The sequence below is a fragment of the Leptodactylus fuscus genome, chromosome 8, assembly GCF_031893055.1.
Source record: "Leptodactylus fuscus isolate aLepFus1 chromosome 8, aLepFus1.hap2, whole genome shotgun sequence".
Taxonomy (NCBI): domain Eukaryota; kingdom Metazoa; phylum Chordata; class Amphibia; order Anura; family Leptodactylidae; genus Leptodactylus; species Leptodactylus fuscus.
The window spans coordinates 57,859,493-57,887,310 of NC_134272.1; the positions used below are offsets into that span (position 1 = coordinate 57,859,493).

General features: G+C 40.2%; 1 protein-coding gene across 8 annotated transcripts in view; it reads right to left on the reverse strand.

The window, feature by feature from the left end:
* RBFOX1 (RNA binding fox-1 homolog 1) overlaps positions 1-27,818 on the reverse strand; it is a 536,290-nt gene that overhangs the window by 318,121 nt on the left and 190,351 nt on the right. The window contains exon 1 of one of the 8 annotated variants that reach the window (XM_075285982.1): positions 7,765-8,863. The exons of the other annotated variants lie outside the window; for them this stretch is intronic. The gene's annotated coding sequence lies outside the window, so the exon portion shown is untranslated. Of the gene's footprint in view, positions 1-7,764; positions 8,864-27,818 lie in introns of those variants that run through there. 8 annotated transcript variants of the gene reach the window in all.

Below are 27,818 nucleotides of genomic sequence, written 5' to 3' on the forward strand. Positions count from 1 at the left end.
ACCATCCAATAGGTGGTGAGCAAAACAGATATGAGAAAGGGAATAAAAACCGGGACCTGGTAAGCACTACAGAAGGAAGAGTGAGTCCAAGGGTTAATTGGTATCGTCACTTTAATGGCTCCAAAAGACAGAAGCTAAAATGATATGGCTACGCGTTTCGACGCTGGTCTAGCGTCTTCTTCAGGCCAATATATATTCCACTGTCAGAGCGTGGGAACTCATTGTTCGTGATTTTATAAGAAACTTACTAAAGGGAATGTGGTACAATGAAAAAAAAAAACCTGGTAAAATCCCTCAGGGTCGGAGCAACACTGTGGCTCAGTGGTTAGCACTGCAGCCTAAGGTCTCGTTCACACGGGCTCAGAGGGGGCGGATTATGGTGCGTAATCCACGTCATATTCTGCCGCCCTCACAATGGTGGTCTATGGAGACCACCAGGCTACTTTTTTCCATGAGCGGCATGTTGCCGCTCACGGAAAAAAGAAGCGGGCTGCCCTTTCTTCAGGAAGATTCAACGATCCGAGGCGTCCGCCTGGTGGCACCAAGCTCCGGAGTCGGCCCATTCATTTGAGCCTACTATGGAGGGGGAAGCCGCGACTGTCGGAAGCCGTGACAGTCGTTGCAGGAGGGTTTTGACACAAGAATGACGCGTCACTCTCGGTGCCAAAATCCGTCTTTATACCCCCCCTTGTGAACTAATCCTTACAGCACTGGAGTCCTGGGTTCAAATCCCGCCAGGAACAACATCTGCAAGGAGTTTGTATGTTCTCCCCGTGTTTGCGTGGATTTCCTCCCATTCTACAAAGACATACTGATAGGGAAAAAAAAATGTACGTTGTGATCCCTATATGGGGCTCACAATCTACATTAAAAAAAATAAATAAATCCCTCATGGTGGTTACCACTGATTTTATTAATTTGTTGTGCAGTCAACAAGTGAACACGCGACCAATATAGACAGTCACTGTATACACAATCACGTTTGCATGTCTGACACACAACAAGTGAATAGAACTGGTGGTGACCGCCATAGTGGCAGCAATGGAGTCGCATTTACTATGCTACCTGCCTTTGGTAACTTTTTGAAAAATCCTAAACAACCTCTTTAGATACTGCTTTAAGAGGAAGATGTATAGTTAGTACAAAGCAACCTTGTCAGCAAGATTGCTAGCATTGATATTTTCTTGTAATTTTTATTACTTTATGCTTTATATGTAATGTAGGAAGGAATATATTTAGGTAATAAAAAAGGTATATAACACTATTAAATCCATGTTGAGTCTCTGCGGTATGAGTTACACATAGCATTTAATAATCCATGATAATCCATTGATAATCCGTTACTTTTCAGATTAGCTGAGTCTCAATTTCATAAAATTGACTGGTTAAAAAAGCTTAGAGAAACTTTATTTTTATTTTAAACTTACAAGTGAGTTGCATTTGTATGGTATATTGCAGAGCTGTAAAATAATGTGTCGTCTATCAGCGTAGATGAATTACACTCCAGCTCCAATGTGTTGTAAATTGAAACAAAGGTGCAGATGTCATAAAAAGAGAGATTCTTGCCATACAGATTGCAGTCATATATTTTAGGATAAGCCATTACTGCCTGACTGAGGGGACTGCTGGGAGAACACCATTCTCTGGGACCCTGGAACCAAGAGGCCAGGTAAAGCATAGAGGTCCCATGTTGGAACACCCCTGGTGACAGGTCTGGTATGCCATGGGTGACAGTGACATATCATATCATTATACATCCTAGTGTTCACAGTTGCAGCATGGAAATGTTATCATTAATGATTAATAATAGGATCAGGTTAAGCTGCCCATACACATAAGAGTAAGTTCTGTCAAACACACTGATTTTGTGACAATTTTATGATAAGCGTCGGGGCATTCTGACTTTACTGCAACAGCTGATTTTGGGGGAAAGAAAGGGTGCTCATGTTGGATACATATTGTACTCTCCTCTCCCCATAAAAACATGTATACGCACAACCACACCAAGCACACACATATGGTAGTTAGGAGGACGAGCATTCAACCAACAACTACTTAAAGAGTATTGGCACCTTAAGACTAAGTTGTTTTTTTAAAGTGGTAGATAATAGTATCCAGTGACAATGATGTCCACTTCTATGGGAAATATGTTTGGTAATTTCCCAATGGAATATATAACTACCTTTTATGGGGGTTGTCCCGTTATGGACACTTATCCTCTATCCACAGGACAGGGGATGAGTATCCGATCACTAGGGACCAGATTGGTGGACTGAAATTCGCTCTAAAGCCTCCTTGTGAATGGAATGCTTCCATCACTGGCACTTAATTCACTTCTATGGGGCTGCCAAGACTGTAATCTCCGTCAGCACCCACAGCCCCATGTGAATGGAATGTTGGTCATGCAAGTATACAAGTGACCCATTCACAACATGGTCTTAGGGGGATAATCAGCCCTCATCCTCCTGATCACTGGGAGAACTGTGCATCCGGCCCCCAGCGATTGAGCTCTCATCCCCTATCATGTGGATAGGGGATAAGTGCCTATAATGGAACAACCACTTAAATGGAGCTCTTATCTCTTTTTTGGTAATAAATAAGGGAAAAGCACTGGTAAACATATGTACATACCTGACTTTATAGATATGAATGTATAACATAATGGAGCACACTTACCAATGAAATTTGTACTAAAAAGCTGGTCTACATGCCTTACATCACATTTATTTATTTATTTATTTTTTTAGACACTTTTTTCCCCTTGTCCAATGAAGAGGTTAGGATAAAGCAGAGAAGGGGCTTGACATGATATGTGAAATGATGAAATCATTTTACACTAGACTATGAGCTGACATAGAAAAGAACAGTAGAGATACAGTGACCAATTTATTAACGTGTTCTTAAAGCAATACTATCTAAGTTGTCCATAGCAACCAATCACAATGCTGCTTACATTTTTCAGAAGCACAATGACTGGTTGCCACTGGCAAATAAGACAGTTTTACCCTTTTTCTACATCTTCCCCATAGAGTTATTTGTGGGAAGCAAAGTTGGTCGCACCCATCAGATTGATATAGGTCAAACCCACTGATTTTGGAGGGATCAGCAGACAATGTAATATGTATGGAAGCCTCCTGACACTCTCCTTACAGTAGATATAGGGGGACAAAAGGATCAAGCAGTTGGATTGCAGTTTACTACTCCTTTGGTTTTTGGGGATATTAGGCTAGGTCCACATCTGTGTTGGAGGCTCCATAGAAGACTCCACCACAGATTCTGTCTAAAATTGGTGGAGAGAAAGGTCTAAAACTGGTGGAAACTCCAATGGACACCCGGTGACCCCGGGTCCACAGGTGTCTACGAGTAATTGTTTTTTTTAGCAGAAGGGCTCTCCATTTTTCAGCTCCCTATTCAGACCTGAATAACGGAGAGACAAACACTAGTGTGAATGTAGCGTAAGAGAAGTCTGCAATGGTTTCCTATCCTCTGCCTGTTCAGCAAACATAAGCTGCTCAGTCAAACCAAGTGTTATGTATGTGGGGTGTCGGGTGAGATAGGTGGCCGAAAGTGAGATCTCTTGGCCACTATCTAATGTGTATGGGGTGGCTTTTGGCTTAGAGGTTTATAATTAATAAATCCTTCATCTACTTACAAATATCATAGTTATATATATATATTGTGACTGTCATCTTATTCCTATAGTGGCCCTTTAGGTTACCACTTCTGGGCCTGGGCATGAGTAGAGCTTTGGGAATCATTATGCTTCACGCTAGAAAAATGGCCGCCTCTGTTTTTACTGTAGACAATCAGACATTCCGAGTATTTCTGTATTACTGTGGTTCCTGTATTTCCTATGTTTTCTCTTCTGGCTTATGAAGGAAAATGAGTGCAGATGCGCCTTTCTCCAGTCTTATGATAATGCCATGTATTATGCTTTTGATCAACCCTTCTGTCCTCAAAACCTTCAGAGTCAGAGACTCATTAAAAAACAGAAAGATCAAACAGCTGCTCGTACAACAGCTGAGGTATTCCACTACACCTTCCCCATTCAACCTATTTCCCATTTACATTATTTGTTCTTTAGGATTTCTGCATAAATAGCTTCATATTCATTTTTAGGCCAAGGAATCAGAAGATTTTAACTCCTCTGTAATAGGCGCATTAGTATTCATTATTCATGGGTTTTATGGTATCTTTCGCTATACTGTACGTGCTGACTTCCCTAAACAGACGAGGGAACTGTCTATACTTGATTGGTCGTTAAACGTCTTTTGTACTGGCGGAACTCAAATATTTATGTCTTCTATAGATTTGGCACTGCATTGGTTAAATATTTTTGCTCTAATGTGCAGCAACCAATCAAGTCAGAGGAAAAAAAAAAGAAATAAAACACAAGCGGAGGGGGTGGCGGGGGGAGCCAATATGTGCTAAATCAATGACAGCCAACAGCCATATCACCAGTGTTACTTCTCTACTCCTACTTATGATTCAGACTAGGGGAGAAAAAAAAAAACTTGTCTTTGCTTCTGCTTGCATTAACCGTGTCAGGCCCAAATTACATTTATATCTTCTTTGCAGGCATAATGGAATACAAGCAGTGCAGGCTCCTAGCGGTGTTAACTCTTCAGACTACCATGGCCGGTGAAACCGTTGTGGATGTGCAATGCGATGGAGACATGCATGACAACAATTACGCTCAAGTTCTATTATTTCTTAATAACGTATTTATTTATCTCGATAAGGAGAACAAAAGCCACCGACAAGCTTGTTTGCTCCTGTGAAAATAATTGTTCTTCAGCTATTGCCAAAAATATCCTTCTCAGCAATTAAAGTTGAATAGCTCCTGTATTATCCCTGATAGCAAAACTGCTTTTAATAAACATTAATTGTATATTAGCTGAAGTGCGATTGCCAGGAGAAGTGGGAAAAACAACTGTGAAAACGTAGCTACAGGAGGAAAAAGGCATAAATGATCTGTAGTGTTATTAATGGATCAACAGCTTGATGGGCTAAGTATAGTAAAGCATTGTACGGGAAAGCAGTATTTACCTTGTAAAAACCTGGGTCTCTCCATCTAAATACAGACATTGGCCACAAATTCTCCTGTCACTCAGCTTGTTACTGTACCTTACGGCTTATTCAATTGTGTGCTCGTGGAAATATTTGTGTATATCAATGTATGTGTGTGTATAAGTGTATGAGCATAAAAGTATTACATAATCCTACATAAATATATGTCTGTGTGTATGTATATCGGAATGTGTATGTAAAGTGTGTTTGTGTGTATGGCTATGTACGCATGATGTATGTATGAAAGTCTGTGTGTATACAAATGTCAGCATGTATACAGAGAAACTACGTGTGCATGTATGTATGTGTGTGGTATGTACACTGTATATCTGTGTCTTTATAGATGTATGTATATCGTACGTGTATTAAAAATATATGTGTTTGTATGATTATTTGAAAGTATTTTTTATGCAGATGTGTGTACATTAATAAGCTATTCTGCAAACATGTACTTATGTATTTGGATATGTATGTCTTTTAAAGAAGTATGAAAGTATGCGTGTGTGCTATATATATGGCTATGTGTGTATGTATGTTCTGTATGTGCTGTATGAAAATGTGTGTATGTATCTTTGTGTACGGTGTATACTGTATGTTTATATATACAAATAGTGATGTGTATATATGTCAGTATAATAGTATGTGTGTACGAGTGTATATTTTCTCTATACTGTGTATATATATACTGTATATGTGTACAATATGTCTATGGCAGTGTGTGTATGTCCTGTGTGTTTGTATACTGCATGTGGCTACATATTTATTACTATATATGTAGACATGGATGTGATTATTATAGAGTCGCCTTTATATTAGTACGGTATGTATATGTGTGTGTTTGTATGATTGTGTGTATATAATAAACTACAATAGGACATGGAAGCCTCATTGTATAATGTTTGTGTGAATAGTGCTTTAGTTCTCTTTGTTAGGATCAAACCCAGATCACAGGAAGAACAGGGGGGTTGTTTACATGCAGCTTGGCCATGTGGCCTTCTATTGATGAGTTATAGATTTTGTCCATAGACTTCAAGTAGAGTACAATACATGTATCCCATTCACATGGTGGACTGTATAGATAGGCCCAATGTAAACCACCAATCCTTGACTAAAATATACTGTACTATGTTACATTTTTATCAAAATTTGGGGACAGACTCTATAGAGGGGTTTGGGTATTATTATTGTATAGCTAATATATATAGACACTCTTCTCGCCTTAGGATATACAGTATAGTATATTCTAGACTTTTTCATCCATAAAGAAATGACATATTATTTGTTCAATGTTCAGGTGTGTAAAGTATATCAGCGAATGATAAAATGTGCTCTGATTTTTCCTTGTACAGGCAATCCAAACTCTTTAATGGTAAAAGGCAATAATGGTATATAATATTAAGAGAACATCACATAGACAAACTACTAACTAGAAACCTTCATGAAAAAGTATAGGATTATTAATAACATGAACTAATAGCACCTAAAAAAATGGCACCCCAAAGTCAACGGCAGCTGTACGAAAAGCTAGTTCATCTCTATACCAATTGGGCTTTGGGCATCACCTGTCAGGCATCTATATAAAAAGGCCATGTATATAATAATTCATCCCTTTGCCAATTGGGCTTTGGGCATCACCTGTCAGGCATCTGCACGAAAGGCCATGTATGTTATAGTTCATCTCTATGCCAATTGGGCTTTAGACATCACCTGTCAGGCTCCATGGCACCTTTCCTGTATAAAAGTCATGTAGACATTAAAATGACTCCTTTTGGGTAGTGTATAGAGCACAATAGCTTAATGTTATTAGGGCAGATGGGTGCCCTAATTCAGATATATTATTTAGAAATAATATGGTAAATTGTGGTAAAGCATTACAGATCAGTCTAAAAATGAATAATACTATTGATATATATCACACACTATAGCTATTATGTATATATAGACAGACACATTCATACTGTACACAAAAGCCTATTGAAACATGAGCACACCAAAGTACAGATGATCCAATAATGAGGTTGCACCAATTGTTCCAGTGAAGTTTGCAGACACACCTATTACGTTGCATAGCCTATGGCACGCCAATGTGGAGCCACTTTTTTTTACGGCTGGACACATGACCCGGTCAGCCAATCACAACTGACTGATATAAGAAAAAACCCATGCAGTATAAATGGTCCTTCAGTTGCAAACAAACACAGTCGTCGGACTGGTAGAATTAAATCAACGCCATCAAGCAGTCAAGTGTATGCAGATTTCCTTCTTCCACAGCCATAAACAAACACGAGGAGTTATGTATATGTAATTGTAACCTTGCTGCAGACACCACTGCCTCTAATATAATGAGGCTGAATCGCCACAACAATCACAGCTTGTGCAATTACTCACCACAAAGTCCCAGTGCCTTTCAATTTGTCCCCCCTCATTGAAATAAAGACTTCAAAGGGGACACATGAAACTCGCTGAAATGGCAACATTTTTCATTCTGTTCTACAAGCAATGTACTGGACTCATTGCAGCTGAGTATAATATTGTCAGCCTGCCAATGCAGTTCTATTCCACCTGCTTTGTAGGTCATTCTTAACAGTTGTTACAGCACGTGAAGGCGACGGCAACTGTGATCAAGCATTTAACGCTTCCCCTTTCTGACGGTCTTTATGGCTAAAATTGCTTACATTAAATATACAAACTCACCCCACTGTGAAGTGTGCCTCTTGCGAGGTTGGCTAGCCACGAGACAGTGCTAGTGGCTACTAGGTAGCTCCATGCAAAAAAAGGAAGACAAAAAGCATTAAAAAAAGCATCAGTGGAAGGCGCAAGAGAAAGAAAGAGGGATGGGAAATTAATAATCCAACAGGCAGGTTCTCTCAGTGTTATTAATCATGCTGCTTCTCACAAGCTCGAGAGGAGCTGAGATTTGCACATGGGTAGGGGAGGGGAGCAGACATCATTGGCCGACTGTGCTCATTCCTATACATCACAGCCAATCCTCCGTTTTTTGCCTAAAGGTACAAATACTGTATATCTGTGAAGCAGTTACAAAACCCTGGAAGATGAAAAACCCTGCTCTCAGGCTAGGCAATGCTTTTGTCCAGTTAATGCACTATAAACTTTATTTGAGCTGATTTCCCATTTGATACCCCTGTGACAGGGTCAGTGAACGGCAAGCAATTCCATCCCAAATCATACCATAATCGAATTGCTGCCTATTTCCCAAACCTATAATGAAAAAGGCAACCGAAATAATGCAGGTAATGTTGCCAGCCTCCCATTGCTGTCGTACATTATTACTGCCGATTGCTTGCCTCCATTTCCCCTGTACTCTAACAATGAATATATTTCACAGCTCACTTGCTTTACTGTGTGGGTGGCATGGCATAGACACCTACATGATATGAAAGAAAATCTAAAACAATAGGGTTTTGTCTGTGAAAGCAACCTAACAGGCTGCTGATAGTAAAGACAATTTTGTCAGTATGATACCCTTACATAGAAAGGGAGGGGGAGGGATGGTGGACAGTAGAACAGAGCAGGGATTTGGATAAATGTGTAGTTTTTCCCTTTATGGGTGATTTTTTTTTTATTACACAGCTTCAATGATTTATTGGAAATACTACGTTTGCTGGCTGTAGACAAATCAGCGGCGAGATAGACAGGCGTAGAAACAGAACCGAAATCAAGGCAAGGCAAATGATGATGCCTGTACTTTATGGGGATCACCGGTCTTGTCGCTCACCGCCACCCTTTATTCAATGCGTTATATAAGCATGCTATAAAAGATGCCCTATCCCAGTCCTAAAAGGGTTAATCTTGCCTCTCTTTAATGGCAGCCCTTCTGTTTACGTCTTTTTTTCATGAAGTGCATACAGTATAAATACTTAAGCGATTTTCCATTCTCCCTGGACTAAAATGCACTTTACAATGTAACCCTTCAGGGTTAATATTATTTATTCAGACTTCTTTCACTGCTATGGATAGAACCAATGTAAGAAAGCTTGCGGATTACATGTTACTACTCAAGCAGCACCAAACCCATAGGAACGAAGAACAGGAGCGCTGTATCTCTGCAGAATAGAATACATGACCAATGAAAGTGGTACAAAAGATACTTGTGTCATTAGCCCAATGGGATAATTGTGGCCACAACATAAATTTAGAGCTCAAGATCAATGATCATCCATTTTTCATACATGTAGTTGCACACGTATGTATATATTTCCTACTAGCCTCTTCATTTCTGGGGTGAGATGACCTATAAATGGCTGCACGGCTGGTGGAAAGGTTCTAAGAAGCAATAGTATGGATTGTCTTAGAATGAATAGCTCTGCCCAGCAGTTTCCCTACATACAGATCAGCAGGCCCCTAGAATAAGGCAGGAGTCATTATTAAGATCTAGGGTTAAACTAAACTTTTGAGCTGTCGCTCATATTGACAAAGGACCCACTAATGGGCACTAAACTGCATGGAGAGGAGTTTAGATTCGCTACAGCTTAAGATTTTCTATTGACTCTGGACCAATGACCTGAATCAAAGTTGCAGTCTGAACAGCCAAGTTAACCCTTAACGAAGTTTAATGAATCCCCCCCTGTGTTTACTTATGTATTATCCCAGTTTTGCAGCTGGAACACTTTGATAAGTAATCCTCTTCTCCCCATGTACAAAGCACTGCAAGGCTGAATCAGCATGACCCTGCATGGAGAACAAGATATACTATATCCTTTTCAATCAAGCAGAAAGGATATGTGCTCCCAGTGACTGTTGTCAACTATCAAGAAACTCAGTAGGATGAGAAAAAGAATAATTGTTAAACAACGGGATTGCTCCGACAGCTAAATCAATTCTGATGACGCGATAGATTAAGATTTTTAATATGATTAGAACTGAAAATGATAACAATGACATTTCTTATGCAGGGAAATAATTGGAAAAAAAATCCCACAAGGATCGGTCAAGATTTATATCATCTCGAGCCCAAAAAGGTGGAAAGTAAATATTTGATGGCGCCGTTTCACAATTTACTTTACCGTTACCGTTAATCCATGTTTAAGCCATGTTTATTCTATTTTTTTTTATACTAAATCAATCGAAAGATGTAAAACACGTTTACAAGGAAAAATTCAGCCATGTTTTCCATAGTGTAAATTTGTACGAAGATTCGGTTGCACCCCTAGATTATAATAGAACCAAATGGATACGGCAATTGAATCCAAACTCTATCAGGATTTTCCTTTAATCCATCGGACAGAAATAATATTAGTATTTGATCATCTGATTAAGTGCTATAGAAATGACTGGAGTCCATTATTTTTTTACATTTTCAAAGATATCTAAGCAAAAACACAAATTTGACAAAATACACATTACATCGCCATCAACATTTATTCAATTTATAATTTAGGCGTGTATTATAGTCATTTATCCCATGGACATGGAATTCATGTCTAAGTAACTACAAGGGTCCGACATTTGTGTTCATCCTTCATTTGTTCATGATAACGGTAGACCATGGAGAAAAACAAAAATCATTGACAGCAATCCTGGACACTATAATGGGGAAGGTAGCAATCAATGGAACCCAAGAAAAAAAAATACACTCATGATGATATTATAAAGCTGAGGTCGCACATTGGGAAAAAGCTGAATTTTTTGTTGTAGATTTTCCTGCTTTTTGTTTTTTTTTTGAGCCAAAGCCAAGAATGGATTTAGTGATTTAGAAGAAGGGAGAAGTATAGTTTTTGTTCATTTTTGCCATTCCTTTTAAAACCACTCTTAGCTTTGGCTCAAAAAAGCAAAAACCACAGTTTTCCCACAAACCATCAGGAGGTTTTATGCACTTTTTCATTGCTTTTGTTTTGGTGTAGCTTTTTGAGTCTAAACCAGGAATGGATCCAGCATGACGAAAAAGGTATAAATCCCTCTTTTATATTTCCTTGGAATCCACTTTTGGCTTTCACTCAAAAACCACATCAAAATTGTGACTTTTTACCTAAAAATCGTTGTATGAAACCAACCTAATATACTAAATCATTATATTAAGTCAAAGGTCTGCATTAAAAAAGAATGATCACTTTATCTAAATTGAATTACGAACAATATACTTATAATTATCCTCTAAATAATTAACATATACAGAGGTTACCAGATAGAAAAAAACATAAAAATGTCTAAGATATAAAGGTCACTGGGGGCTATTCTGTAAGAGTAAGCGCAAATTGAACAAATTTAGCTTAAAGGGGTTATCCACTTTTATAAAGTTAATGGCCTTTGCTTAAAAAAGGTGGACACTGCTAATCCACCAATCTAAGGCATTGTTCACATCTGCATTGGTAATCCATTCAGGGGAGTCCACTTGGGGACCCCCCAAACGGACTACTGAGTGCATTTGCTAGCGGTGTGCAGTAAAAGCACACAGATCCTCATAGACTATAATGGGGTCCGCGTGCTTGCCGCGAGATCCCCGCAGGGAACATGCGGACAAGAAAGTACTTCACAACCTACTTTCCTGTCTGCATGACTCATGCAGAGATCTTGCGGCAAGCACACGGACCCCATTATAGTCTATGGGGTCCATGTGCTTTCACTGCTCACTTTTTGAAAATGCGTTGGGTAGTCCGTTCAGGAGGTCCCCATACAGAGTTCCCGAACAGATTACCAAACACAGATGTGAGTCAAGGGTCAAAATTGATGGCCTATCTTAAGGAGAAGGAGAGAAACCTACAAATATAACCCCCCCCCCAAAAAAAAAAATAGGAACTACTAAATAGATATCAAACAAATATTACAATTTTATTAAATCCATAATTGTACCAACAATAAATATTTAGAAACATGTAAAATCACAGGAGAGGTGGAAGTCGAAGCAGATCAAAGACTCATTGATGATAATTCAATTATGTAAATAAGTACAACTAAGTAAATAAATCTACATTGAGTAGAGGTCATTGATTTTCTAAAAGTGAATATCAATTTTAAAAATACTGAAGCAAAATACTGACTAAAATAATGTCTCGAGCAAGTGGACTTAGAAATCTGTTGATGGAAAAATATATTTCTTCCAACCCCCATGTACATGTACACTTGGCTCAGCTAGGCTGATTTTGTAGGTGCTCACAACAGAGAGAGAGGAGTTAGCAACTGCCTGACACCTCTGATAGTGACTTATCACCCATAAGAGCAAAGAATCAGGCATGTTGAAACTCAATATGCTCAATCCTTCTTCCAACAACCTCTCCCAACAAAGGAGACCTCAGACAACACCACACACATTACAAATCAGCAGGTTCAACTAACTAATGTGTATGGAACTTATAAAATAAACAACGGTATTGATTTCTCTTGGAGTGATGGGGTAAATGGAATTCTAGTAAGGCAAAATTTGTTCACTCTGTTCCATAATTTTTCAATAAATGTGATTATTATGCATAAAATAATAATGCATTTTCTTGGACAATTGATGGAGCATTCTATAATAACAATTTATAGCAATCTGCAGGGAATTATTCAGGTCTAAAATGACTCCCAAACCAATAATAGTGCCGTGAATAGGCCTTTAATAGGAGCAGAGACCAATGAAGCAATGCAGATATAATCATCTTTTTATAGATATCCAAATCTACCTCCATATTCATCCAGGAAAGGGCCAGATTAAAATTGTATTTTTTCTTAAGTAAGGCTATTCTTCTCCTACCTTTAGATGTCTTCTCCAGGTCTCCGTTCGGTAGAAATCCCGGTTTTCGTTGGTATGCAAATGAGTTCTCTCGCAGAGCTGGGGGTGGTTCTCAGCGTTCGAACAGCACTGGGGGCATCCCCAATGCTGCGAGAGAACTCTCCAGTGCCGTCTTCATCCTCATTTGGAACGGCCTCTCTTCGTGTCTTCTTCCGGCGCTGGGTTCAAACTTCTAGGTCTCAGGCAAAGCCAACTGCGCGTGCCCATCGGCCACAAGAAAATGGACACTTACACAGTAAGTGTGAACGGCCATTTTCTTGTGGCTGAAGGGCATGCGCAGTTTGAACCCAGCGCCAGAAGAAGACGCGAAGAGAAGCCATTCCAGACAAAGATGGAGGAGGTGCTGGAGAGTTCTCTCATAGCATTGGGGTCGCCCCCAGTGTTGCGAGAGAACTCATTTGCATACCGATGAAATCCGGAATTTCTACTGAACGGCGGCCCAGAGAAGACATCTAAAGGTAGGAGAAGAATAGCCTTTCTTAAGGTTATTCCGACGTGGAAGGCAGAAAAAAATACAATTTTAATGACAGAATCCCTTTAAGCGTGTTATCTACATGCATGGAAATATTCTATTCAAGTTAACCAACCCCTGTAAGGACTACTATTATAAAGTGGACACAGCAACAACGTAAACTCATAAAAATAGACTACCATATAGAGAAGGGCGTATTGTGAAAAACAAGTACCAGGCCACTAGGGAATGGGGACATACTGTATGTGCATGATACATGTGCTTTGTTTTATTAGTGATATGTATAGAATATGTCTGAAGCCCTTTAGAGTCACTGCAGAAATATATTCAGTGTTTGTGCACATAATGATGGGAGTAAACATGACAGCCTGAAAAGGTTTCAGAAGTCAATAACTGAACCTGGAAAAGGCACCGGCCCCAGTCTACCATAATTGTTTAGACAAATAAGTTAAAGCTCCTTGTTTAAACAAATGGTGAACCAGTTATTAGTGTTTCACAAAATCTGGATTTCTGCCAGATTTCCCAGGAAAATTCAAATTTCCCAGTTCTAGCTCGGTTTTATTTTGTGTTTCTAATGAGATCTCCCTGCTGTGATTGTCAGGTGCTTCCAACACGTCCTTTATTCTGTCAGTTTCCAGCACGCTTATTGATCAAGATCTAAGGATGCCTCACTTTGGAAAACACATAGGGAGCTGTAGGTATTTTTAAATTAATTTTAATTGATAGTTAAACACCTTCGAAATAGATGAAAGTGATGTTTTAGCTGTTGCGACATCCACTCATTTCCTTATGTGCCTTCATTAATACAAGCAAACATTTGCATCCATTTTCAATGCAATCAAAATAATTCAATGGAATCATTTCAATGGAAGATTGAACACAGTTGGGCAAATTTATTAAGACTGGCGTATCATATGCTTGTCTTAATACATGGCCAGGCTGACACAGGGACCAAGAGATTTATGAAAAGGCTACGGCCTTGTGGCCTCTTCATAATTCTGTTACAATGGAAATTTGCATATTTTTTAGCCACAATCCCTAGCGGAGCAGGAATGACTTGTAAGTCTCCGTACGCCTATGTAGGCAAAAACTCTCCCTAATGTGTATGATTATCCCCTGACAATGGAAATTTACATCAGGTAGTAACTGGAGTAGATTTCCATTCTAGAGTTTTCGTAAATTAGCCGGGCCGAGGGCTCCCCTCCTCTGTCTTGAGGTACAAAATGTGCCTAAATATCATCCCTCAATGCCAGTTTTCTAGTGTAGTGGGAATGATAAATTCTTGTCAATTTGTATATATACCTGTCAAGCTAATACTTAAACCAGCTGCCTAATATTGTATAGGTCTGCATTGTACTGCTGCTTCACACTTATATAAGCCCCAAAGATATCCCTGTACATGGCATATTCTTTTATCACCTACATAATTTTAGATATGATAACCTCCTGTAAATGGCCCCCCGCTCTAGAATAATGCTTGTCTTGTCCACAGCATGGCATGTACAAGAGCATCAAGTAATTGGTGTGTGTGTCACTTTTACTAGTCTGTGAGAGATGTGTGCCACTGTTACTGGTCTGTGAGGCATGTGTGCCATTGTTACTGATCTGCGAGGGATGTGTGTCGGTATTACTGGTCTGTGAGAGATGTGTGCCGCTGTTACTGGTCTGTGAGGGATGTGTGCCATTGTTATTGGTCTGTGAGGGATGTGTGCCGCTGTTACTGGTCTGTGAGGGGTGTATACCGCTGTTACTGGTCTGTGAGGGGTGTATACCGCTGTTACTGGTCTGTGAGGGATGTGTACCGCTGTTACTGGTCTGTGAGGGGTGTGTGCCATTGTTACTGGTCTGTGAGGGATGTATGTCGGTATTACTGGTCTGTGAGAGATGTGTGCTACTGTTACTGGTCTGTGAGGGGTGTGTGCCATTGTTACTGGTCTGTGAGGGATGTGTGCCGCTGTTACTGGTCTGTGAGGGATGTCTGCCATTGTTACTGGTCTGCGAGGGATGTGTGTCGGTATTACTGGTCTGTGAGGGATGTGTGCCACTGTTACTGGTCTGTGAGGGATGTCTGCCATTGTTACTGGTCTGCGAGGGATGTGTGCCATTGTTACTGGTCTGTGAGTGATGTGTGCCGCTGTTACTGGTCTGTGAGGGATGTGTGCCATTGTTACTGGTCTGTGAGGGATGTGTGCCGCTGTTACTGGTCTGTGAGGGATGTGTGCCGCTGTTACTGGTCTGTGAGGGGTGTATACCGCTGTTACTGGTCTGTGAGGGATGTGTACCGCTGTTACTGGTCTGTGAGGGGTGTGTGCCATTGTTACTGGTCTGTGAGGGGTGTGTGCCATTGTTACTGGTCTGTGAGGGATGTGTGCCATTGTTACTGGTCTGTGAGGGATGTGTGCCATTGTTACTGGTCTGTGAGGGATGTGTGCCGCTGTTACTGGTCTGTGAGGGATGTGTACCGATGTTACTGGTTTGTGAGGGGTGTGTACCGCTGTTACTGGTCTGTGAGGTGTGTATACCGCTGTTACTGGTCTGTGAGGGATATGTACCGCTGTTACTGGTCTGTGAGGGGTGTGTGCCATTGTTACTGGTCTGTGAGGGATGTGTGCCGCTGTTACTGGTCTGTGAGGGATGTGTGCCGCTGTTAATGGTCTGTGAGGGATGTGTACCGCTGTTACTGGTCTGTGAGGGATGTCTGCCATTGTTACTGGTCTGTGAGGGATGTGTACCGCTGTTACTGGTCTGTGAGGGATGTGTACCGCTGTTACTGGTCTGTGAGGGATGTCTGCCATTGTTACTGGTCTGTGAGGGATGTGTACCGCTGTTACTGGTCTGTGAGGGGTGTATACCGCTGTTACTGGTCTGTGAGGGATGTCTGCCATTGTTTCTGGTCTGTGAGGGATGTGTGCCGCTGTTACTGGTCTGTGAGGGATGTGTACCACTGTTACTGGTCTGTGAGGGATGTGTACCGCTGTTACTGGTCTGTGAGGGATGTCTGCCATTGTTACTGGTCTGTGAGGGATGTGTACCGCTGTTACTGGTCTGTGAGGGGTGTGTGCCATTGTTACTGGTCTGCGAGGGATGTCTGTCGGTATTACTGGTCTGTGAGAGATGTGTGCCGCTGTTACTGGTCTGTGAGGGATGTGTGCCATTGTTACTGGTCTGTGAGGGATGTGTGCCGCTGTTACTGATCTGTGAGGGATGTGTGCCATTGTTACTGGTCTGCGAGGGATGTGTGTCGGTATTACTGGTCTGTGAGAGATGTGTGCCGCTGTTACTGGTCTGTGAGGGATGTGTGCCATTGTTACTGGTCTGTGAGGGATGTGTGCCACTGTTACTGGTCTGTGAGGGATGTGTGCCGCTGTTACTGGTCTGTGAGAGATGTGTGCCATTGTTACTGGTCTGTGAGAGACGTATGCTACTGTTACTGGTCTGTGAGGGATGTATGTCGGTATTACTGGTCTGTGAGAGATGTGTGCTACTGTTACTGGTCTGTGATGGATGTGTACAGCTGTTACTGGTCTGTGAGAGATGTGTGCCGCTGTTACTGCTCTGTGAGGGATGTGTACCCGTATTACTGGTCTGTGATGGATGTGTATTGCTGTTACTGGTCTGTGAGGGATGTGTGCCATTGTTACTGGTCTGTGAGGGATGTGTATTGCTGTTACTGGTCTGTGAGGGATGTGTGCCATTGTTACTGGTCTGTGAGGGATGTGTGCCGCTGTTACTGGTCTGTGAGGGATGTGTGCCGCTGTGACTGGTCTGTGAGGGATGTGTGCCATTGTTACTGGTCCGTTAGGGATGTATGCCATTGTTACTGGTCTGTGAGAGATGTGTACCACTGTTACTGGTCTGTGAGGGATGTGTGCCATTGTTACTGGTCTGTGAGGGATGTTTGCTACTGTTACTGGTCTGTGAGGGATGTGTGCCATTGTTATTGCTCTGTGAAGGAAGTGTACCACTGTTACTGGTCTGTGAGGGATGTTTGCTACTGTTATTGCTCTGTGAAGGATGTGTACCACTGTTACTGGTCTGGAAGGGATGTGTACTGCTGTTTCTGGTCTGTGAGGGATGTGTGCCATTGTTACTTGTTTGTGATGGGTGTGTGGCACTTTATTGGTCTATGAGGATTGTGTGCCTTTATTACTGGTCACTTTCTTCTAATATGGGCAGGCAGGAGTCAAATCCCTAGCCTAACACATTTATTATAACTTTTTTGGGGCATGCATTATGCAAGAAATTTCAGAGCCTTTTGATAATCCAGGCATGACTTTCTCCAATCGTGACCTTTATTAAGACTGGCGTACTAAATGAAACGCCAGTCTTAATAAATCTGTCCTATTATATAACATGACTATGAACGTGACATTTACATGACAATTAGCATTTCTCTGCTTACATGGTATTTCTCCATACTTGGTGGTATTGGGATATTTCGTATGTTTTGTGTTTGATGGCAGCTTGAACTTAAAGTCACTTTCTTATCATAAGACTGGGATGTCACTGGGACAGTCATACCATATTTTAGAAATGTGACAAGGAACTGGCAAGATTTGTATGCTTGCTGTGCCCTCTAAAAGGAAAGCAGTTGCATCTACATCTGAGACATTGTCATAAAAACCTGGAACATCACAGAATTGCCCTCTGAAAAGGTGGCTTAAGGTTATGGAGGAGGCATAATATGTGTCTTCCCTGCATTTTCCAGTACACAAAGTCCTCCAATGATACCATTATATAACTGTTATGCCTGTCTATAGGGAAAATCATGGGAAGAGGCAGATTTGTGTCTTTCCAGCTGCTCTTAACACCGCTGTACTAAAATAAAATATACATAAGAATGTTAGAAGTCAATTTTTACTGTAAAATATAAGACGGCTAAACTTCTTTTTCCAAAAAATGTTGTGCTGTCTGTTGTTACTTTCATATTCAGCCTAGCTATTTAACCAAACCAACAAAGTCACTGGGATACTAACACAAGTCACAGTAAAATTGTCCAGAGGGATCTTTGGAAACAATATATGAGAATTTTATTCCCAAAGGTTAGGCTTGCACATGGGCACATTGGACATACATTCATTCTTTCAAACAGCTTAGCACTGTAAACTATAGAGAACATATTTTATAAGAAAAAAAAAGATCAATATAAAAAAAAATCACAGTGGATGTAATTGAAGTCATACATTTTACCCAACTTCTGCTCTACTCCCAATTACTGCTATTTATCAAAGAGAAGATAACATAAAACCTGGCAGCATAAAAACAAATTTTACTAGGTCTGAAAAAATAGTGGAATATCATCAGAAAAGAGAAGAAAAAAAGGACACAAATAATAAATAATTCAATATTCCTGAGGAAAGCTCTAGCGGAAGAGGCCTGAGCTGATTCAAACATCAGACATAAGGCTGACAAGAGGTATATCGATTTAGACAATTCTATCATTATTATTCTAGCCTGAGTCCTTCAGGAAAGTTGCTCCTTTGGCCCTGTTTTTATTGCAGAATCTACAAACCTTCCTCTTAGACCTCATACATTTGAACTTCTCGTCATTTCTGCTATTCAATCTAAACTTTATGTATGAAATAGTAAACAAAAACGGTTCCATTTTATACCTTTCCATATATTTGACAACTTTATCCATTTCTGAAACGTTACACACAGGTAGCTGTACAGAGCAGATAACCTAGCCAATGACAACCGCTCCAGCTTTAGCTTTTGTTCCTTGAGTCATTAAAAAAAAATTGGAAATTTCTTTCCCACTCTTGAATTTCGGCAACACATTCATAGACTTGTCAGATGGCATATTAGACATTTCATGACCATTTAACCCACTAAATTCTTGCAGACCATAATCCTGGCAAGGTTTAGCAACTTGACCTAAAGTTGTTTAACCAAACCAACATTATCCATAATGTTTTATGGTGGCCTTGGTCAAATGATCTACCAGAGATCACATACATCTCTGGGTGCTAAAATACCCCTATATTATAATTGTGTAAAAGAACCCTAGGCAAATTTCCAAGCGATATGACAAGGACCATCTAGAATTTATTTATTCTATGTGTCAGTGACCTCACTAAGCCTCAACTTTCATTCAGCAATGCTGGATACCGAGAGGAAGAGAGAGACAGAGTTACAGAGAAAGAATGGGAAACTCCATACTATGGCTGCGGCTACTAAAATATACCTCTGTCTAAACTTCATAGCAAGTCTGTGCATTGTACAGGGCTGACATTGAATATTTCCCAGTGTTCAGACACTATAATTTGCTAGCACACAGTATAGTTATTTTGGCCAGACATAATTTAGTCCAGTCCAGGCCCTGAATGAATCACAGTGAACAAGCAAATCTTAAAAAACTTCACATTTGGAGAAATGGAGCTGGGGACAGGACATATATTATTTTATGTTATAATTAGAAATGAGCGAATAGTACTCGATCGAGTAGGTATTCGAAATACTCGTACTCGATCGAGTACCACTCGCTATTCGAATGTAAAAGTTCGATGCAGAACCAGCATTGATTGGCCGAATGCTATACAGTCGGCCAATCAACGCTGGTTCTTCTCCTACCTTTAGAAGTCTTCTCCGTGTAGCTTTCCTGCGGCGTCTTTCGGCTCTGAATTCACTCTGCCAGGCGTCAGGCGCATGCGCAGTCGGCTCTGCCTAGGCCCTGATGCCTAGGTAGAGTGAATTCCAGCCGGAAGACGCCGCTGGAGCGCTGTGCCGAGAGAAGACTTCAAGGAGAATCCAGCCGGACCATCACTCGTGGACTTGGTAAGTATAATTTTATCGAATTTTGCGTACCCCTGAAACGAGCATTTCCCCCCATAGACTATAATGGGGTTCGAAATCCGTTTGAACAGTCGAACAGTGTGCGGCTGTTCGAATTGGATTTCGAACCTCGGACATTTTAGTGTTCGCTCATCTCTATTACTGACCCTTGGCTAGCTAACCTCTCTTTGTTGTTGATCGTCTTGTCTGCATTTTGTGTATCACATATACAGGAAGGGACTGTCTTCGTGGTTGCCGCCTATTACGTAGGATAGGGCCTGGCAATAGGAAGGGACAGTTGGGGGCTTCAGCTTAGGGCTCACTGTCTCTTGTGTCCCGCCCCAGGGTTTTCTACAGCTACTGGGGAATTGCTGTCCTAGCAATTCCCTAACAGGGGTTGAGTCGATCTTGAGATAACCTCCAACCTCAAACCCGCCAGAAAAGATCAGGATCGGAATTCCGATCGCGATCGTGAAATTTACTCGATCGCTGATCGGAATCTTTTCCAATCCTGATCGCTCGACCCTAATCAACAGAAATGAATTGAAAGTATTCTTGTCTAGTTATACCTGTTCATACTATGACCATGGATAGATGAATAGACCATGGGAGGGGGATTTTCTGATAAGTGGATGATCATAGGGTGACTGTGTCCCCCATTTAGATGGAGTGATAGTTGCACATGTGCACTGCAGCTCCATTCAATCTATATAGGACAGAAGGAGATAGCCAGGTACTGAGCTCAACTATCTTTTTCCAGTAGACTTTGAATGGAGTAGCAGCATGTATGTACAAACATGGCTCTAATCAAGCAAAGGACATGTGATCGGTGAGGGTGTTAGCATTGTAGGCCCCTTCAGGGATTAGGCAAATAGAGCAGTCAGAGACCCTGTTGGTTCATGTGTGTCTGAATGGTGCATCTGTATAATAATACAGAAATAGCAAGGCGTTTACGGAGGAATGCAATATCTCCATAATATGTCATCCAATGGGAGAAATCTTTTTCATACAGGTAATTCATACAGGTAATATATTACAGTTCTGTGCAAAACACAGCGTGCTTAGAGCCATAACACAGTCGTGAGTATGAAGACTAGCATTTAGTACAAAACCTAACTATGAAAAACAGCAGAAACACATAAAATAAATATGAAAGACAAATTAAAATATGGCACATTACATTCTCAAATGTATCATATAGCCCCTGTGAATGCCATGCTCTTACAGTCAATGAGTTTATTAGTATAAAACAAATGGACAGACCATGTTCTATAGATGAGGAGCTCCCGAGACGCTGCTCATCGTCATTTACATTAGGTTGTATCTGACTTGCAGTGTAATCATTACTTTCCCAGTGTACTGAATACGTTAGCAGTATGTAAATAATTAATCGCAATAAAGAATAGTTCTGTGTTTTTCTTTTACACAGAGAAGTGAAATGGAAGCAAAATGCCATTAGCGTTATCTCCTCTAATGGTGCCTTGGATATTTTTACTTGATGTGTTTCATACTTTCGAACAAGACTCGAAAAGACCAATAACCCTGACAATATACAGTACACAGGGCAGGCGGTTAATATAACACAAGCTAAAGGGAGTAGAGTCATCTTCTGAAATGCTACAATGGATGAGGTTAACCTCCGGGCAGGAGGTCCTTCCTCAATAATGTTTGCGTGTATTCATGTTTTTCCTGTAATAAACGCATAAGCTTGATAAGGAAACATGCACATTCCAAGATTGGATTCATCTGATTACTGTCAAATAGGAGAAAGGGGATTGAGAGCTATTATTTCTGTGGACCCCACTTGATAATCCAGACATGTACCACCAATGATACCTCTAAAACATCAATGTCTGATTTGTACTTTATGCACTTATGTTCTTAAAAGGTTCCAGACAGTCTGGGAATATCATAGACGTTCATGTGTATCAGATCTAGCGATTATCTAGCGGTTCGCTATTAACCCCACAGAAACACATCACAAAGTACGGCATATTATTTTGCTGATGCTGCAGAGGATGGATAGCCCCTTAGCTGAACATAAGGTTAGTAATCCATAACAAGATCTGTACAATGTAGGTTATTTCTCAGATAGTGAGTGACTAATCCTTCTTAATCTTGTTATTAGTTCCACTTTCTCAATTACATACCTACTAAATTCAATCCATGTTTTGCAGGGGAACATGAGGAGAAGATGACATGCTAAAAAGGAGCATGGTCCAATAGACTGATCCCTTTAGGTTTTAATTTGACATTTGGTGCTCCCTTATTTGTATGAATTCAAGAGGCATGTGATAAGTGTTACATTTTCATTATTATGAGTTTATTTCTGTGTTTTGCTTCATAGAAGTCACACTGTAATGCGCCATCTGTTATGTCTCTCTCTAGATGCTTCTTACTTTGCCTTCAACTCAGCAAAATGGACGTTACACTGCCATTTCACTTTACATGTTGGACACATTTATGACATTTATTTTCCAAAGAAAGGAATACAATTATTTTAAAATATTAATGTTGTATACAGATGTAGCAAGCGCCAATATTACAGAAGCTGTTCTATTTACGCAGTATGTCAGGTTCCCTATGCAATTTTTGTGACATTGTAATAGTAAGTGTTTTAGAACAGCGGGTTCTGTCAATAGAGTAGAACACCAAACTAATGTTGGTGCTTGCTATATGTAGAAGTCGGAAAGTATAATTTCTCAATGAGATGGAAACAGTAAGCCATAAAGATCCTGGACCAGTCAAACTTATCTTATTTATGTGTTAAACAACAGAAAAGTACGATCCAGCTATACCTGTGTTATGAGAGCTGACAGGTTATAGTAATGCCAGACTCTATATCCAGGTATCTACTTGTGACCCCAAGAGAGGAAGAAGAAGGCAGAGTTACTTAGAGGCCAGGTATTGGTTCTGATTAGAGATGAGCGAGTAGTACTCGATCGAGTAGGTATTCGATCGAATACTACGTTATTCGAAATACTCGTACTCGATCGAGTACTACTCGCTGTTCGAATGTAAAAGTTCGATGCAGAACAGCATTGATTGGCCGAATGCTATACAGTCGGCCAATCAATGCTGGTTCTTTATCTACCTTTAGAAGTCTTCTCTGTGCAGCTTCCCCGCGGTGTCTTCCGGCTCTTCATTCACTCTGCCAGGCATCGGGCCTGGGCAGAGCCGACTGCGCATGTCCGCTTGTAGTGCGGGCATGAGCAGTTGGCTCTGCCCAGGCCCGATGCCTGGCAGAGTGAATGAAGAGCCGGGGGATGCTGCAAGGAGAAGACTGCACGGAGGATCCAGCCCGACCCTCACTCGTGGACTTGGTAAGTATAATTTGATCGAAAGTTGCCTACCCCTGAAACGAGCATTTTCCCCCCATAGACTATAATAGGGTTCGATATTCGATTCGAGCAGTTGAATATTGAGGGGCTACTCGAAACGAATATTGAACCTCAAACATTTTACTGTTCGCTCATCTCTAGATCTGATTATGTGACCTAGAACCAAAAGAAGGTAAGTGAAGCTGGATAACTTGTATAAGCTTTATTTGTTGGAATACCCCTTTAATCCTTAATTACTATCATAGTGTCTATCATACACCACTATCATACACATATTATGATAGACACCATGATACTACTTAAGGGTTAAGTCATCAACTCAAGAAGAGTCTATTTTAAGAACCTAGCATATCAACCCTAAGGTAACCTGAATCAAGTGCTGCTTCCATTGCCAAGATATCACAGTTTTCATTAGTGAGAAAATTAGTTCTTTGGCTCAACAAGGTTGTTGTCTCTTTGGAGTGATGGTGATGCCCTCATTGTTCCAAAGGGCTCATTTGCATGTCAACGATAAAAGTGATATCGTCAATTCCCAAGGAGAAAGCTCCATTTGATTCAGGTGACACTAACCTACGTATCTGCAGGGCTTAGTTGATATGATGGGTTCTGGTGAAAGACTCCCTGACTCCCTTTAAAACTGTCCATGATTACATAATGCTAATCCAACAAATATTTACTACAGAATCTGTGGCAGAAATTCGAAGCTGACCCTTGGATTTCTACAATGAATGACAGTTTGATGTTCCATGTGTCCCACTGGGAATTGTGGCTAATCCACTGGCTTTCCATCAAAACTCTGTATTGACTATCTAGCATGATTTATATTTAGACTGTCAAAAATTTGAACCAAAATTTGCGTAAAATCCTAGACTCTGAGAGCATAGGCAAGCTGGGTCCTTGCATCAAGCTTGTTCTAGACTTTCAGATGGTTTCCTATTTAATCATGTTAATCAGTTTGCATATTGTGCTGTAAGTAAGGGAAGAAGATATTGCTCTATCAGACATTTACATGCAGTACTACATCTCCAGCTTTCAATGTGTTAATTGCAAGCAGATAGGATGTGCCATACAAAATTAACAGTCTTGCAAAGACATCAGAGGTAAACACACAAAACGGGAGCTGCTAAGAGGTCAGGAGAGCAAGTCAATTTTGAGGAAGGATAAAAGAACTGTCATGTATATGATTGCTTATGAAAGGGAAGAGGGCGATCCTGCCTTGTTATCATCAGTTAATTAGGCACTACAGTCAGGCCTGCGCACATTTGCCATGGTAATCAAATGTATTATTCAAATGGCAGACAAAACAAAAGCATTTGCAATTGTGACAAGGCAGAATGCAATCTTCTCCTTCAAAGGTACCGCAGAAATACCATCACATAGGAACAAATAAAGAAAATAAATTGTATTGATATTTCATGAATGCTTCAAGTCCAAACTATGAGCATATTTCATAGCCGCGTAGAATCACTGCATTCTCTCCACGGACATGAAAAATAGGGATATAAAAGTCGGGGAGAACAGACGATAATTTCAGGTGACATCCTATACTTTTACAGAAAGAATTGTAATGGTGATCATAAGCTGATATAAAAACCCCAGAGAAGCAACATATTAAAGATGCACATAAAGACTAACATTTCAAATGGAGATGCACCAGAGATGTGCTTACAATTCAGATGAGGTCTATGGGGTTTGATTACAGATGAGAATCTATTAAAGTAGCCATCGTGCAAAATGTAATATTCTCTGACCCGTAAGAAAGGTGCATGATGTAAATTGTATTGAAGGTAATCTTTTTAATGGCTATGTTTGTGAGTTATCTGCCCCTTTCTGGTCCTTGATTGTGTCATGTGACCAGCAGTACTTCTGTCCAAATAACACATCATCTGAGGATATATTCACACGGCCTAAAAAAATCTACACCAAGTTCCACCCTGAATTTGCCTTCCATAGTTATTCAATGGGAAACAAAGAGCAAAGCAATATACAGAAAAAATAAGCCTCCTGCTCAATCCTGCATTGGATTCCGCAGCTGATTAAGCCATAGAATCCCCGATGCGAGCCAGTCCACGGATTAGACCCATCCATCTGAGCCTAGTCAGTGGAGCAAAACAGCAGCGGAAAGCTGGAGAGGCTGAAATGGAAGAGGAATTAGATGCAAAAGTCTGCCTCAAATTCCTCTTCCATTTCCTCCATATATGTGGAAAGAATTTCAGTATATCTATTCATTCCTATGACAGCCTTATTCATAGTCTCATAGGAATGGACGAGGGACTGAATCCCTGTCCTCAAATGAGAAACGATTTTAATTGGAGAGTCTGAGTGCTGGTCATGTGATACAGCTGAGGACTAGAAGGTAGTGTATAACTAAGAAATACAACCAATGGTAACAAGGTTAGCTTCACTACAACTTACATTGTGCACCATTGTAATGAGCCAGAGAATACAACATTGAGTGGGAGAACCACATTTCATAGATTTTCCTATCTGAATCTTAATGTGCAAATTAGGCTCAATCCATTAAAAAAAACACTGATTATTACTGATATTATCAATATTGCAACATTAATTAGACAAATAGCTTGTTACATATATACTTTCATTGGAATTCAACCATTGATTTTTTTTTAAAAGAATTAGAGGAGCTTTACTGCTTCTGTCTGACCATGGCAGTCAGTCATTTTATGAAAGAGTCAGAGTAGAAGTGTGGGTCAGGTTGTGAAAAAATTGGGTACCAATGTCCCATCCAGTAGGAATGACAACCAGCCTTTTTACATTTTGTGTAGGGGATGTTTACATATGAGATTAAAGTCGTCTGATGAATACCTCTATGCTTCTGCGATCTGAAAATTTGGGAATACATTTTCTGATGTTTGTGAGTGAGGTTGTGGAGATTGTTATCAGATTTAACTTGTTCTTATATGTGGAATCCATGTGGAACCTGAACACGGTAAATAGGACCATAGTACCATTTTTCATTAACCAGTTGTTTGATCCAGGCCAAACTGAAATTGGTGACTTTGCTTATAATATTTTTGCTATGTTTACACTTCGCGCATGTTTGCAATATATTTTTGGAAAATTTTAGGAAATGCGTCTAACATATACTGTGAATGTAGTTGTGGGCTAGTCGGGGGCATACAAAGAGATATTGGAGGCTCACAGCCCAATAGAGCCCCTCCTTCAAAAAAATAAAAAATAAAAAACTGGGTTGTAGAAATAAGATATTTTCTCTTGATATTTTTAAGTAAATGCGTTTGAAGAATAAAAAAATTATAAAAAAGCTCAGAAACAATTACAACAATTGTGAGTTTGCCTCTACCTACAAAGTCCACTAATCCAGGTCACAGGCAAAATACTGCAACCCCTTCAGCTACATTTTCTCCACAGCCTCCCTTATTTGACTATATTCTTACCTACTGCTGACAGACTATCATAAATCTCAGCAAATAGAGAGTGTATATGTGGTCATGTATGATACTAAGACTGCCAGACATCAATAGACATCTAAGTGTTGCCTACCCTGCCTCCATGACTCATATGTCATTGGGTACAGTGGGGCCAATGTATGCCATGAGATCAAAGTACTTTTGGTTGAGCCTGTTTCTTTAGTATACAGATGCAAGGTGCTAATTTACCTAAAGAAATAAGATTAAAACAGCTTAATGTATAGAAAAATATCAATCCACAGCCTTCAATCCCTCAAAGCCGTAAATGAAATCTGGGCACAGATTGGCTTCTATGGAGAATGTGGCCCCGATCTCTGTTAGACTGTATGATAAATGAAACCCAATGGCTCAAATCTGACTCCTCAATACAATCTAATCAGCATTCCACGTTAAAGTATGCAAAAAAAAAACACCTGGAAGGAAGAAGTTAACAGTAGTTGCAAGTAGTGTTAATAGGCAACGTTATACTGTAGATCATACATATAAAACAAAAATAAGGGTAAATGACAGAACCTAACAATACCGTTTTGTAGCGATCAAGTATTGCCTTACTGTATAGGTCTGCATTGATCGTAAACGTTCTTTTTTTTTTCGAGAAATGTTCTGAAGTTTTCCATTTTCAGGCTAAGCCCTGAGCAGCTTTTACTGGGATCGATTCAGAGTAACTAGACCTAAATCCCCAAAGTATAATTACAATACAAAATGGAATGCCATTTCCATCCAAGTCAATACAGACACACTGGACACTTGATGGGTCATTAGAGTAGTGGGCCAACACTGTGTGTAGAAGTTCACAAGGTATCTCATGCGTAACAACATGATCAAGAAAATCATTAGTCATGGTAGGCCAGCTACACAAGGGATATGTGGTTAGGCCATCTCTAGGTTACTAAATATTGGTCACAATGGTGGGGGCAGCTCTATCTATCTATCTATCTATCTATCTATCTATCTATCTATCTCAGATCTATCTAAGAAGAAATTTT